Source organism: Anomalospiza imberbis, chromosome 8 (assembly GCF_031753505.1).
Source record: "Anomalospiza imberbis isolate Cuckoo-Finch-1a 21T00152 chromosome 8, ASM3175350v1, whole genome shotgun sequence".
Classification (NCBI taxonomy): Eukaryota; Metazoa; Chordata; class Aves; order Passeriformes; family Viduidae; genus Anomalospiza; species Anomalospiza imberbis.
The window spans coordinates 19004475-19021056 of NC_089688.1; the positions used below are offsets into that span (position 1 = coordinate 19004475).

General features: G+C 39.9%; 1 long non-coding RNA gene across 1 annotated transcript in view; it reads left to right on the forward strand.

The window, feature by feature from the left end:
• The window catches only part of LOC137478085 (uncharacterized), a 45661-nt gene extending 29079 nt beyond the window's left edge, over positions 1-16582 (forward strand). Inside the window, exon 4 of the long non-coding RNA XR_011001386.1 lies at positions 15621-16582. This is a non-coding gene — a long non-coding RNA (uncharacterized lncRNA). The remainder of the gene's footprint in view (positions 1-15620) is intronic.

Below are 16582 nucleotides of genomic sequence, written 5' to 3' on the forward strand. Positions count from 1 at the left end.
CTGGTGTGGCTGCCAAATTTGTAAACTGAGTGATTAAATAATATTTCTTGTATTCTGATGATTACTGTGAGACAAGACGGTATGAAAAAACACAGACTTCTTTCAATGCTGGATTGTAGATGTAGAATATTTTATTTAATACATTTAATTTAAATACTCAATTTTTAGCCTTGCCCATTCATGAGGAAGGTTAAAATCACAACTTGGGCTGGCACAGAACTTTAGTCAGTAATAATATATTATCACATCAGAATATTTCAGCACTTATCAAAAAAAATTGTTCAAGCAGAAAGAAGAAGGTTTTGAACAGATTTTCTGTTCTACAAAGCCCAAAAGGAAGAGCTTCGCATCCAGGTATCCTGTTTGTTTAAATTAATCCTTTAAAGTTCTTAATGCACTCAATATTATATGAAAGGCTGCTCAGCAGCGTCTTACCATTGATGTTAAAGGGAGGGTGAATGTCAGTCTGCCATACGGGACTGTTGCAAAGCAGCATGGATAGAATCAAAGGAAATAACTTCACTGCCTTGGGTAACTTAAAGTGACTACTTCATCAGCTGTGTCCTTAGGTCACCTGGCACCTGCTCACAGCCTTCCCAGGTGCATGCTGAGCTGTGATCTGGAGTGTCTGGGAGTCTGTCCTGCTCCCACAGTCTTCCTGATGCACCAAACCCCAAACATAGCTTCTTCCTTCAGTTTTGACTGCCCTCTCCTTGGCTTATTCAGGTGGAAAGCACCCAAAATGCAAATTTGGCCAAGCACTTTAGACCCTGCCAAACTGCATAAGGTCTTCAAAAATTGGGGACTCTGAGCAAGAAGCTTTAAAGCCCATGGCTTAGATTTCTAAACCCCTAGTAAAAATTCTACCCCTTGATGGACCAGCCCTTGCATTCATCACTCCCTAATTCTATGAAATAATAGTCTCTGGGCTCCCCTTATTCACCAGTTGTGATACAAATGATTGCCAACCAATCTATTTTCCTTTCTAATTAGCAATAGGAAAGAGCATTGAAGTTGCTTTGCCCCTTGAGTGACACAAGGGAGTGCCAAGCCTCAGGATGACACAAGATGCATTCTCTGCTGCAGGCAACAGAAAAAAAAATGTGTCTTTTTAGATTATTAAGAAGTTTTATGACCTCAAAGAAAAATAGTAGGTGCCCTGAAATTCTTAAATGTAAGGACAAGGGGAGGGTGGGTTTTTTCAACTGTGTATTTAAGAGAAGAAAACCTGGCCACCCACTACTATCATGAACTACTTACTTCAGCAAAAGATGTAAGAACTATAGTCCAAGATCAGTGAGATGTTATCCATTTCTCTTTGTGACCACAGGGCTATCTGGTGGTATACATTTTTTCTCAGGCAGGAAAAACAGATTATTAGTATTATAGAGATCAGCCTGATAACATCACCTCAATTTCCCCCTAGGGAGCTACAGAAGAAAGGTATGTTGGAGACAAGTTTGTAACAACATTCCATAAGAAGGTCTCCTGGACACTTGCTACCCTGCTCAATAGGCACTTTATTTCATTGCTCTGATTGTGAAATAGGAGATAGAAATTGTGAAGAAACATGGAAAATGCAGTCCCCTGACTTAACCATTAACATGCTTATGTTAAATGGAAATACCATGTTATGATTGCCAACTGACTGCATCAGGTTTTACTTAATTAGTGGCCTGACCTAGTAACACAACAATAATTAAGACACATTATCCTCATTAGAAGAAAGGAAAGGTTTGTTGCACAAAAGACTAATTAGATAACTTACACTTTCAATTTTAAGAGCTTTTGAAATCAAACCAATAGCTATGTATAATTCCTGAGACTAGTTTCTTTCATGTAATGCAGAAAACCACCACTAAATAAATTGTGATTTACCTTTGTGGAGCCTGCAGCTTCTCTGCTATGGATTAAAGGAATGTATTAGCCCTCAAGTGTTAAAAAAACCCCAAAAAAACAGTAAGACAGAAAGGATCATAGGGAATCTAGGCCATTTGTCCTCCACAAAGTGGGACTGCCTGTATTTTTAAGCCCTACTGATGATATGTTTGCAACTGCTCACACTCTCCCTCTCTCTTCCATTCCTCTTGGAAACCCCTGGTGATGGATGTCCTATGCAGTGTCTACAAAACCCTCTGCAGAGATTAACTAAAAGGATGATTTCTGCCCCCTTGGGCTGTAAGCTGCCTGTTTCTCTGGAGTGTTTTGACATTCATAAATCCTTTTCCATCTGCTATGCTCCTGGCATAGTGATCAGACATGATGATGATGTTACCAGCACTCTTTAAGCAGCCCACACAGTATGGGTCTACTTAGCTAGAAAAAAAAATAGTCAAACCCAAACAGCAGAACCATGTAGTCGAGGTATATATTAAGAAAAGCACCCAAACCATTACCTTAGACTGTTTTCTATTGAGACTGCAGAAGGTTTCCTTCATGATTTTAATTGCGTGATTATAAAATTTGACTCAGCTTTTGAATTGTACAGCAGCTCAATCTGACAAAGGCAACAGAAGTACAGAGCTCATACCTTGAGTTTTCCGTGATCACAAAGAAGTTAACCACATGGAGGGTATTTTCACTCCTGTAACTCTGAATCAGTTTTTGCCTTCTGGGCGTGAAATGTAGTCCTAGTGATGCCAGAAGTAACTAATAACATATTTTCTAATGACCTGAAGAAGCTCTGGGCCAGATCTAATGTAGCTACAGTACTTAAAGGCAATTATGTAGAGGACTTAATCCTCTGTATTCAGATGACACCACTTTGGAAAAGCAAGTCTAAGAAAGTGCTTCTTTGTTCTCTCTCCTCCCCACCCGCTGTAAATATCCATAAGAATGAAATGGCAATGTTAGCTGGCTTACCCCACAGCACAGCCCTGCCTCAGAATTCAAGGTGCATCGTGCTGCCTCTAAACTAATCCTGTGATGCACAGCTCTTGTACTTGCCCACTCCATGGCCTGGCTAGAGAATGTGTTCCTGTTGAAATGCTCCTGCCCTACCGGACAGCATCGTAACAAATGGTAATGGGGATAGGGCTGCAGCAGGGAGCTGAGAGTTTGGGATTCTAACATTTCAGTCTTGTTTCTGCCTACAAAGTAATCTCTGCAGATAGGTGCAATGTGTTGTACAGATTCCCACCTCTCTCTGAACACCCAGGCAGAGCCATGCAGGCACTGGGTCTGTTGTACAGGGAGACCAACACTACACAACCTGGAGGGAGCTACTAGAGTCTCCCCAGGGCCAGAGAAAGAGCACTCTATGGCACTGAGATGTGTCAGTATGTTTGCCCTTGCAGTAGAGAAAAGATGTGTCTGAGAGCTGTTGAAGATAGAATTGGTTCTATTGTTGCCTCAAACTCTTAAGGAGGAAAAAAAAAGTCTTCCTCTTGATTTCCTCAGTGCATGTCCTAGTTATGTAGGCTGTGTGCTAGGGGGTCAGGATTTGAGCCAGTGTTTGGTGACTCCAGAAATCAAAGGCTTAGCACTTCAACTCATTTGCAAGTACCGTATAATGAGCTTTGAGAATTCTTCTTTAGTCTGAGTTTGCTCTCAGAAGAAGTTCTGTAGCCTATGTATATGAGGGCAGCATAAATGACAGATGAGTCAAAGCCTTTTTCAGTCTCTTCTCTTTTGAACCTGTGGAAGAATTATCAAACTTGACTCTGTGCTCTCCTGAAATTAATTAGAGCTTTACTACTTTCAGTCTCAGTGAAAGTTTTGTTTCCAACTTATCACAACAACAGTGAAAAGCTTCTTAATATTTATCAGCAAGTTCAGCACTTTCAAGTTCCCAAATAAGTTAAAAGGTGAGAGCTTAGGTTTTCCTCCCGTTTTCAGATTCTAGGAAGGTAATTAAAATCTTGATGGTAGAAGAAAATTATGTACAGAACTTGGACTCAGCCTCATTGCATGAAAAGGAGACATCCTTTAAGCTAAAAACTCCAAAACCAAGCCAGATCATAACTGAAGTATGCTTCAAGGCTCCCTGTGAGCCTTCCACTTTCATTGGATAGAGACACTCCTATGGTTTTTTCTCATTTGCCTTAGTTTGAAAACTTTATTTATAACTTTGAGGTGCATTTCAGATATTAGTTGTGAAAAACATCTGTATTGGCCCAACTCCTATTAAAGTCAGCAGAAGTTTCCAGTCATGAAGTCACCATAAACCAAGCTCACCAGAGTGGCCAATTGTGATGAAAAAGAAAGGAGAATGGTCCTACTAGGGAATAAGGTGATTCCCTGGGACTTGGAAAGAAGCTTTGGTAGCAGACTATTACTGTGATCTCAACCTGTCACTTTTCCAGTGCTACAGTTACCCTTGCTCCATAGAGAAGATAGCTCCTTACCCAGCTGGAAATTATCTGAGATACCTGGCAAATAAATGATTTATGAATTGCAACACTTTCAGCTGACTAAAGGCCGAGCTTCTCTCTAGCGCAACTGTGACTGCAGGTCTCTGGAGTAGTAACATTTTCTGTCATTACCTTGAAATCAGGGCCACAAGCGCCACACTTCAAATTTTACTAAGAAGCAACAAAGTGACTGTGTCTGCTTACAGAGAGGTTCTGGCACTGTAGCTGAGTCATATTTTGATACTCCTGCAGAGGGCAGTGGAACATATTCAGGATATGGGACATGTCCAAAAGTTATGCTATTCCCTTTCTGAAAAATGGTGAAGTTGCAGGTCTTGCTGGTGGTAAGAAATATTTTCTTGCATTTCTGCTTTAGAACTTGCATGGATCAGATGCCTGCCTGCCCAACATCAGCCAAAACAGTCCCTTCCTTATGTCTTCTTCTGAAGAAAAAGCAGGAACTCTAATAAGGGTGGGGCTGTCTGAAAGGTGAGGAGGAGTGAGAACCACACCTCAGCACGATGGCTGGGCCAGTAAAATCCATTCTGCTTCTTCCTCTGCTGGTATTCAATGTTATCTAGCCCTTAACAGTGAGGGAAGTCAGGCCTCTTTATGTCCAATTTCTGAAACAATTGACAAAGTAAAGACAAATGCAGGTTGCCCAAAGTTGTGCTGTTCATAATGCTAAATGCCAGCTGTTCTCTGATAGTACTTTTGGTGAGGACAGCTAAACAAGAGCAGAGAGGAGTGCAATGTTATTTTAACTATCTTTCTACATGTATATGTTTATATTTTTTTTTTATTTTATTTTATGTATATAATTGTGTATGTGCTACTTTTGGGGCTATGTTTGGACTTTAAATTGGACATGCCTTTTTTAGATTTGAGTTTGTTCCCTGAGTGGATCTTTGCAAAGTGAGCCAACACTACAGTTAAAGAGCCCATCAGTCCTGCCTGACAATCTCAGCTTTTGGCAAGAGCAGCAAGAAGTACTATTGATATCTTACCTGCTCTGTCTCTGGTTTAAAATACAATAAATAACTGACTGAAACATTGATTTATTACAACTATAAGTTAGGCTCTGGTGTCTAAAATACAGCTGCATACTGGACAACTTTTGGTGATGTACCCCTGCCAGTAATCTCTAGAATGAAATAAAGAATCCAAAGCTAAAATGCTTATTATAAGATCTATTCATGCAGAAATCCTCCTTGGCCTTTTTATTCTCTCTCTTGCCAAACATCCTCTTAGGTCCATTACAGGAAGCAGTATAAACTATTCCTTCTTCCGTGTTTCTTAAAATGTCTCTTGTTCAAGGCAGAATCAAGAAGAGCACTTGATGCAGATTATATTATAAACCCTGCTGCTGTACGGTGATGAAAAAGAAATTGGTAAAGGAAGGATTTGAATCCTGCCTTCTTATGGCTGAATCGAAACAGAAAACTGGGGGAAAACTTTCCAGAGTGGAATCTTGAGCTAGAAATATGTCCTCTGTACAGGAAGTATTCAAATGATAAATTATAATGGAAGAAGCCTTTTTTTTATTACTTTTGGAAAGTGTGTGGATTTTCATCCTGCCATCTCAAAGGAGACCCAAGTGCCAAATCTAAATGTTTTCTTGTAGAATAATGGTAGGCAATTATTTGTATGTGTGATAAAGCCACAAGGGAGGAAGTAGGGAGGTGGGAAATGCAGCTTGTCTCTCTGAATTGTATTGTCCTCTAGCAAGAAAACAAGATGAGTTCTGAGCAGTTATATTTAATATCTCAAGGAAAAGAAAAGGGGGTGATCTCCAATTAGTGCATATCTGATTCTCCAAAGCGACATATGATGAAGAAATTGCTTCATTTAGGTATCATCATAAATCTCACCAGGAAAAATGTGATTCTGATCATAAGCCTCTATTAAATTGAGTTTATGCTACCATATTTGTAATTTTACAAACTGGTGTTTGGTGCAAAAATAGAAATATTAACATGTGCTGATGCTTGTACTGAATCTAGCACATGCAAAGGAGAAGTTCAGGAGGTAGAGGCCACTGGCAAACTGCCATTTAGAGATGAGAAAACAATTCAGAAGTGATAAGAAATTTGCAAATGTTATGTGTATGAGAGCGTTAAATGTCTTGTCTGCATTAATTACTTGTTATTTCTGGGTTACTCCAAGTCCAGAGTGTGTGTATTAAAAAAAAAAAAAAAAAAAAAAAAAAAAGTTCAGTTGAATGAAAAAGCTTCAGCTTTAAGCCACAGTGTAATTGCCAGAGGTAGATTAAGCTGCTTGGTGGTGGGGAGGGACTAAAACAATTTCAGCTGCTCGGGTTTCAGAATTGTTTAGATACTTCTGGGGCACTGTGTAAGTGATGCAAAACACAGATAATGGGCTGGGGCAAGGAAAGTAAAGGCTCTTAGTAGATCAGTCCTGAATGTGTATTTATTTCTGCTCTCAGAAATTGTAGTAGTCACTGCTGCTTGCTGGGGATTTTGTTGCCCTGGGAGAGGAAGCCATCAGAAAAACAACCACGTGGCAACTGCTACAGCTTGTCTGCTGAAAAGACAAAGCATGATTGTCATGAGAAAGGCTACCTCCATTACGAGCACTTAGGCTACTCTTGGAGCTTGGCACTTTGCTAACTTGTCTCTGTACACAAACTTCCCAACCAGCTATTTATGTGTACCTGAATAATTAGTAAGAAAACTTACGCTGTTACCCCACACCAGGAAAAAACAAGACTGAGTATGTTTGCTAGACGATGTCTCTATTTTTTTGCGTAAGAATGCTCCATTAAACACAAGAAACACTAAAGTCTTGAATTTAACCAGCATGTATTGCAAGGAGCACATTTGAGAATTAAAAATTAGTACTGACACTGCAGAGAATTCAGAGGCAAGGAAACAATGTAATTTGCTCCTTTGAGTGATGATACGTTTCATAAAATCTTTGGGTTTATAGTCCCTTCTCGTGGTATCAAATCTAATCTACTACCAATCTAAGTATGCACAAAGACCTCCTCTCTAAGTAGGAGGGGTAGCATTGCCTTTCTGAACTGAGCCCCTGGAGCAGCGCTGCAGCCGTGAGTGACGCCCCTGCAGCGATGCAGTGAAAAAATTGTAGAAGTTGTCATGGATGTGTTCCCCAGCTGAAGAGTTGTTTTCCTTGAGCATCACCCAGCTAAGGTCACTTCAGTGGAAACTCCGGCGAGCTCGTTCCACCCTGCAGACTGGCAGCAGAGGCCGTGTCCCCTTTGTGCAGGCGCACACACACACGGGGGCTGCGATCCCCGGCACGGCCGATGCAGCACTCGGGGCAGCTCCCTGCGGCCTCCGCTGCGAGACGGGGAGGGGAAGAAAAGCAGGGGGAGGGAACCGAGCAAGGGCTACAGCTGGGAGGACAGGCAAAACGGAGGATGAGACGTGTGCGTAAAGCTGGGAGAGGGCTACAAGTGCTGCCGTCATTCCATCAATTATACATCCTTTAATAATACAGATCTCAATTTAGGGCGGAGGTGTCTTCCTTGTGCCATACAACCCTGTCCCCTATCACCTGGGCAAATGTTTCTAGGACAACGTAAATTTGTCTTCTTTTGTGGAAGAGAGGCCCATTTTGACTATTTGTCAGAAATAATTTCTTCTAAAATATGATCAAATTGTGGATTCAAAGTCCGATGCATCAGTATGCCCAGGGTGCTACAGTTTGTGTCATTCATATGATAAATCTATTAGGAGAGAACCTCATCCATGACTTGTTTCTGCTTCATTGCAAAGCTAACACCCTCCAGGTTGGGTAAATTGTTATGACTAACAACTTGGTGGAAACACTGAAAATAGCTCATGGGGAGGGAAAAGGAAACAAAGGAGACAGTTTTCCAGAGCAAACAGCAAGGAGGTGTTTTCTGAAAGTTTGCTTTGATCCTGTTTATAATGAAAAGTACTGTGTAAAAACAAAAACTGTATGGCTTTCAGCATAAAAAATAATCCTTTAAAGGGATTAAATCCTCATTCTCCTACTTATCTGAACAGAGACTTGTACCTGACTTCTCGTCTATGAATAAAAACCTAAGAAATTAATTATATTGATGGTTTTTTGCTTCTACAGTAGGAAATGTCATTTACTAGGTAACATTTATTTAATGCACTCTATTGCTTTATTGGTATTAGAATGATGAAGCATGCATTCTTTGGTAGTTAGCTCAGTGAGGTTCAGTTCTGTTTACTGTAGGAAAAGTAAAACTAATGTGCCATTAAGATGTTTTTAATCTGTGAACAATATTTGCTTCAATAACTTTTTTTTTTTGTGTGTAGATTTGCTATGGACAAGAATAGGAAGTGCTTTTTAGGTGTTGTCAATATATTGCTTAAATTGCTCCTTTCCTTCTTGGTGATTTCCTTTCTGTGGGTCTCAGAACTACTCTTCTGGTTTTCTAAGGAAATGGGCTTGTGCAGTCATGTGATTTGGTTATGGTTTACATCTTTCTGTCCTGCTGTGGCAGCTTTTTAACCCACTAGTAAATTTTAACCAAATTGGAGAGCAGCAGCAGTCTCCAAACAATTTACATTCTTATATATTTATGAAAATCAGGAGCTCCTTACCAAGGGGAAAGAGCAGCTTTAAGAGTGCCCCTAACAAAGGAGAGTGCCTCTACTAAGGATTCAGCTCCTACATGGTATGAAAGATTCCACATGAAGAACTATGTCATGAGTCTCCTAAATCCAGATAAAACTTCGCTTAAAATGCACACACAATTTGCTCCCAGTGAACTGAGCTCCCAGACAAAATCTATGGCAAATCAGGCTCCGTGAGCTCTCTTCACAGAGCATTCGTTTTGTGTATGTGACCCTGGCCGGGGGCAAGCTAGATCCAAATTCTGCCTGTACGTTATTATCCTTGTTTGTTTAGACAGATCTGGATTAGGCATGAAGAAATAATCATAAAAATGCTGCATTTTATGATTAATTAAGCTTTTAGTTTGCACTTCATGACATAATAAATAGAAGTGCATGAAAAGCATTTCTAGGGCCCTTTATTAATTGCTCTGTTTCTGGGAAATCTGCTTGGAAAGTGGCCTGTTACTGCTGCCTCCTCCCCTCTCCTGCAACAGCATGCAGTTCTTTCACCTCTAATGAAGTTTAATCAACACAGAAAAAGTGGTAGGCGTTCCAGGTCACAGGCATTGTGGTGACTAAAATACTGATTGCTTTTGACACACCAGAAAGCATTTTGCAAACCTTCCATTGTTCTTCTTGTAAGAACAAAGGTAAAAATACAGACTCCTTGCTGCATTCTCTTTAGTCTTGATGGAGGTGATTTGTCACTCCATTTTTGCATATATGCAATAGTGAATGAAATCATCCTTCTGGTACATTACTGCTGTTTGAATTCTCATTCTGTTGTTCAGTACTTCAATAGTTCTCTGGAAAATCGACCTCAGTGATCCACCAATTCTGTGTAGAGCAACTGAGTTTTGTTATTCTGAGATGCTAAATGTATTTTCACTACATTGATAAAGGTGATATTTCTTATAAAAAGATGGTATTACTAAACATTTTTCATGTCATACGGTATTACAGAGCTGATAATTGTGAAGTTTTCCTATTATTTTCTATACTCAAAAGTTAGTATTCCTACTATTATTTCCTTGTTGAGGAAAGGAAGGGAAAATGAGAACGGGCTCAGTTTTATAGTTTCAATATTTTAGACCTGAAACAAAAGTGCCAGTTTCACCTACTGCTGTAAGAAAGCTCACACACAGAAAATGTTTCCCTTATATGTTGTTTACCTCCCAGTTCCAGTACTGATGGAAGGTAAGAACATTCAGCTAGGAGTCACTTGGATTTTTCTGGTTTTCTTTAGCAGGTGGCAGCGACTCTTTAAAGATCTGTCACCTTTTTCTTGCCTCACTAAAATCCAGGCAGGGATGACAGGTGAGCCAAGACTACTTTTTGTTCTGTGTAGTTACTTCATATTCACAAAGGACTGGTGGCGGTGCAGCTTGCATCCCTCTCATGATATTGCTGGTGTGCCAGAGGTAAATAGAGGCAAACCAGTGAAGAGGCATACTTTTCAGAGGTGCACTATTAGCTTTGTTACCAACTGCAGACAACAATCAGCATTTGTGGCAAGTGACAATCTGGAAGCTCCTTGACTATGTTGCAATAGAATTATTTCATCAGTGTTGTACTATTTCCAACTCCCTCCATGAGGAGAGCTTTCTGTTTTTTGCTGTTAGGGGGAACCATACTGCCTGGAAAGATAACTATATTAAGATGACACATTATATGGTGTTGGGAAATAGATTTGCATTTGATTGGCTTATTCTTAGAAGATTAGTCTTAGAAACTAACCACACACTAAAGTATTTCTTCAAATGTCATTTCTTATGTTCAATGTACAACTTGAAAAGGAAGGCTCTGCTGAGAGCACAGAGGCTTAAAAACATTCACAGGGATTGAGTGGAGGCAGGGAATGATGCTTGACCACCAAATGCTTTTATAAAACTTAGTATTATGTGTAAAATGATGCTCTTGGCTTCAGCGGTTACTTCCCTTCTGTTCTTTTGCAATAATATCTCCTGGCTTGGCTCAGAAGAGCTGGCTGGCAATGGGAAGCCTGTGCAACAGGAAGGAGAACAACTGGAAAGGCCCAGTAAGCTCTCCTGCAACTCCAGAAATATTCTTTAAGCAGTGAAAGGAGCTTCCATTTTTTTTTGCCTTCAGCAAAGTTTGCTGGGAAAGAAGTTATCCTGTGATAGACAAAATAAGTACAGCCTTCTAAGAGGAAAGGATACCAATAGGTTTGCAGTGCCATCTTCAGCCCTAGGAAAAAATGGAGTCTTTTACGTAGTAGGCAGAACACATGGCTAAATAGGGATTCCCACAGCCTGCTTACAGCAGCCAGGCCAGAAACCCAGGCAGAGGGATGCCAGAGATCCTCACAGGAAAGGTGCTTCTGCTCCTCTTCAAACCTCACTGCCAGTCACACAGGAAGAGATGGAGAGATTTCCTCCATGCAGCCACAGGAAGCAGGTGCTGCAAAGGGAAAGTGTATCACGCCTCCAAGGTATGGCAGAGAGAGAGAAATATAAGGAGAAAGGAATTCACAGGGAGGCATGAGCTGTGTTGGGGAGAGAGAAATCTGAAAAAAATGGGACTGCTTAAAGTTCTAAAGGGGAAAATAAACAAAGAGCAGAGGGAGAGGATGGGAAGAAAAAAAGGAAATTTGGGACAATGTATCTCCAAATCTGTATTTCAAGTCTGAAGAATTGCTTGCAGTTTTCCTCTCTCATACAAACTTCTCTCCCCTTAAGCAAAAGAGTTTCACTGGTGGTCAGAAGATATATGGTCTGGTAAGGAAGTGCTTAAACAACACTTAAGATTTTACCATTAGGTAGAAACACGTATTCAACAGAGAAACAGATAATAATTGATTGAATTTGCTGTGATGTTTTTTGTATCTTCAAAATTTTCTTACTGATTTCTTGGAGAACGTTAAGTACTCTGCTGAGGTTAGTAGAATATTTGCATCATTGATTCCTCCTCTCACAATATCTGGAATATATGTTGTAGTAGTTTACAAAGGATTCTACTCAAAATCCGAGAGGGTCTTAAAAACACATTAATACTACTTTGCATACAACCACACATCTCTGGAAATCTAGCTGCAGAGTGAACCATCACATTAGTACAAAGCCAAATAGCTTTAAATACAAAATGCTGAATTTCCAAAAGCTGCTTGCAGTAGCCTCTCTGTTTTATGCACTATTAAACTGGTGTGCAACAGGCTGTCACTGAACATTTGTTCCACATTCTGCTGAATGAAGAATGAATGCAAGGCAGCTGAGGTACCTTCCCTGCAGAGAGCAAAGATGAACAAATTGGAAGCTGCTGCAGGGGTGGAAAAGGAGAAGTGTGGGCTACCAGCAGTGATGCTTATTCATAGATTGTGAGAGAAGGAAGATGCTGCAGCTTACTGAAATTGCTGGAGCTATTATATAAGCCACTAAAACAAAAAAGAAAAAAAGAAAAAAAAAAAAAAAGCCCTGAAAAACACAACCCCAAAAAAACCCCAAACCACTAACCCTCAAAAAACAACTCTAAGCTGCTAGCTATATGGCATTTTACAGCTAAATGAAAAAAAGTCCTTATTTGGTGCCTCACAACTGGAAAATGTTTGGCAGTGGATGGATGTTCTCAGAAGACAAATAAACTGTAACAACTACTAGGAGTTACTACTGGCCTCGAGTCTGGCTAAGCATTAAGAACATGCAAACTGCATTACCTAATGCTGAAGCTGAGTAGTTTAATAATTTAGCTTTTAGCCTAGGGCTTGCATAAAATCTGTTGGGTAAAGGAATGTGACCTCTTGCTAACAATTGCTCACCCTTCACACCCCTAGGTATCCTGTGACAAAAGCTGTTGGGAAAAGATGGGTGAAATTTTCTGAAAAGAGAGATGGCATTAAAGTAGGCATGCTGTCAGCAGGATTAAACTTGGGCTGATGAAATGTGCCCAAAATCTGTTCTGAAGACAGAAGTTTTCTATCTATCAGACAGACTTAGCATAGCTAATGCCAGTGTAAGTGGGTCCTCTCACACCTGCATGCTTCTTCCTTCAGCTCAGCCAGCGAGGCACATCTGACAGTGCACAGGGACACCCTAGCTCCACTTGTCCCTCTGCAGTGGCTTTGCTGTCCAGCCAACCTCCTGAGTCAAAGTGATAATAAACAGAAGATCAGCATTTGTTCTTATAAGGGAGAAGATGTATTTTGCATTCAAAGTGTCCCGGGTTCTCCCAGCCCCTCGGTGTGGTGTGGCTGGGGCCACACTGGAGGTGTCTTTACATCACCAAAGGGCTCGTCCATACAGACAGAAGAGGGGCTCCATCTAATGGCTTAAGAACTCTTGTTCCAAATGAAATAAGTAACAGGGGGGTCAGGCTAGCCTTACTCAGGTTTCTGAGGCTTAAGAGACATTGAAACACTAAAGACTATCACTGCGCAGGGTGTGCTCTCATTTAGACAGGTAACATTTCATTATTTATTTCACCAAATACTGTGAGTCATTTTTGAGCCTAGTACTTGACAACTGAAAGAATTAATCTCAAACAGAAACTAAAATTTACCTGCATCATACAGGATTTTCATTTTGAATGCCAAGCTAGTTATGTCTGGTCTTTTAAGACCCGAAGTTCAAAGTCCTGCAGTCACAGCAAAATGAAATACACTCAGCTCCATCAAAGAAAATCTTAAAATATTTGTAAAACTATTTGAAAGTGAAAATAGTTTACTAGTTAATAGAAACACTCAAGTATCCACATTTTGACATTTATTTTTTTAAAAAGTTGTTTCTATTATTGTTTTTATTTTTGCATTTACACAGATGGACATATGGAGTTGATAAAGCGTTACCTGTGTGTCAGTTACTAAACTAGGTCTGACCAGCTTATTTTGTGTGGTGGGACAGGATTATTAAAATTATTTTGTTCCAAGTAGGAAATAAATTTAGTCAGGAACCAGACATTTCTTATCTTAGACCTAATGTGTGTGAGGGCTTTTTAAATAAGTTTCAAGGGTATTTACTAACTTCTCTTTGATTTTAGGAAAATACCTAGATGTAACATAGTGTTTTAAAGAAGGAATGCCTTTTGTGAATTATGATTTACACTTGACTGGTGCCACTGGTGTCCTTCTTGCCTTTCCTAAATGTGTCCTTGAATCACAGCATCGCAATAGAGAGATGAGATTGTAAACGAGGACATCATCCCAGGTAGACAAAATCTGTCCGTGTCTGTGTGATTCACCAGCTGGGTTGTGCATCCATGTTTTTTTTGCTCTTCCACTATAATATCTATATCTAAGCAATTGTGGAATCTTCTCTTCCCCTTTGGTTGGCCTACACAAGTCTCTAATGCATTTACTTAGTATATTTAAAATCAGCGACTTTTATCAGTAAGGATGTGTGGAGCTGGGCAGGTTGTAGCTGAGAAAATATAACCTGAACACTGAGAGAGGAAGAACAAAATTGCAGTGATTGCAGTCATCCAGCCTGGTGAGCCATTAACATCATTGGCATTTTTCATTCATGTGATCTTGTGAGCAATGAGATGGGGAACAAGTGGCATTGCCTCTTCCCCCTGCAGATTTTCTGAATGAAAATCCCAATGAGGGTGCAAAAGCCTGACACTGTCATGGTGCCTGCAGTTAACCCTCTGGTGGGCAGAGCAGCTGCCAGTGCAGCTGACAACTTACACAGACACCTGAGTGAAACCTCTTTTTATGGCTTTTGTTTTTCCAGTGTGTTTCCTCATGTTCTGCTGTTCTTCCTCATTTCATCTCTTCAACTATAAATCAGCCTTTATCAAATATGCTATATACCAGTAAAGAAGTAACACCTTAAATTCAAAATTCAAATTAACTCTATAGCAGTGCATATGGATCCTGAATTTGGCAGGAATTTAGATGAGATATTGAAAGTTTCATTACATAAAATTTGGGGGCGTAAATTTTTTTTTAGTTTCACAAATTCCTCTTGTAGAGTCTTCCTATTTACAGCTTTGGCTGTGTGAAAACAGATTAAATGTTAAGCTTAGATGTCCACCTGCTTCCACTGATTTGTCACTAAGGATGTCTGTAAATTTCGTTGCTTAAAGCTCTTTCTCAAAACCTTGACTTTCAATTACATCCGCCACAATGTTTATCATCAGCTTACAGAAAACATAGTTTGGACTTTTAACCAGTGTTATAGGAAATTGTTTGGTTAGTATTAATTTTCTGAAGTCCACATCTAAATGGAGTTCAGCTGGTTTTTTTAAGGAAGTATGATCCATAGTCCTACAGTTTGTCCATCTTCTGGCTTCCCTTCCCTAGTGATGTTTCGGCTTACTGACAAGTCCCAGCTGTATTTTGAGAGAGACACTTGGAGGACATGAAGCTCCTGGAAAAGTACAGTGTAATTTACAGTGAGGGATTAAATCTGCCTGCTCTGTCTGTGGATACTGGGGTATTTTTAATTAGGATCATTGGTGGTGGTTGTTTCAAACCAAATCCTTCTGTGTAGGTTTGGCTAAAACACCCCTTCCACATGGGGTGTTTTTAGGGGCCATATTAGGCCCTCTAAATACACATTTCAGTCCACACATGTGGTACAAAGCCATATGTCACATGCTTCCATTTGTACCCTAGAAGGTGAGCTGTTTGTGTTCTGGTCATTGTTTGCTACCAGCCCTGCTGGGACATAAGCAAATGGATTTACCCTGTTTCATCCTTCTTTCTGTTCAGCACAAGGGTTTGTCCCACTAAAGTTCTACTGCCTGAAGAATTGGAACATAATGCAGGATCATTGTGTTATCATCTGTTTTCCTCCCTGGCCTTAGTCATGGCTGCACATACCTAAAATAAAATCCAGAGTCAATGTGTTTTCCTCTGGGATTTGGACACCGTAAAAATTGAGAAGAGAGGGGATCTTCAGTGATTTGTTGATTAAAAACCAGCCAATCAGAGGAGAGGGCTGAGCAGACGAAGAAGCCAGAAAGGAATAATCAGGCCCTGTGACCAGAACCAGCAAGAGCACAGTTGGCACATGGCGGGACACAGGAAGGGGTCACAGGCATTACTGACATATCTATGCATAAAATTAGCACTGTGAAAAATAAAAATATAAAAGCACTGTATTTCTTCTACATGGATTTGCAGCCATAGACTCTTCATGTTTTATTAAAAAATTCTCACATAGTGGGAGAATTTTCATGCATTTGATAAACAAAAATATCTTGGTAACTGTTCTGATTAGAAGTATAAGGAACAGTCTGTCAAATTCTCCCTCCTTATCTCTTGGTTCAAAATCTTTTCTATGTTTGCCAAGAAAATATACCACTACACTAACACCTGATAAGTAAATCATCCACTGACTTACTTTCAAAATAAATATATATGTATATGTATTGCCTGATGATAATTCAAGGTCTCAATAGCAGTTCAGACTGCTCATGTGTGCTTTTACAGTAGTTTTACAAATAATCCAGGATTAAAAACTGCTGGATCACTGCAGTCTGCCAGGAAGTTTATAAGGAAGATTACTGTGTTCTCAGTGATGGTACCATCAGGTACATGCAGAGGGGATAAAAAATGTATAAAATATGTTAATGCTATGGGGCAGAAAAAAGCCCTGAATTTATACTGTGCATTTTATTATGTGCTAAAAATGGAATTTTTGTAAATACGTGCATGCTGTGTCATCCTAA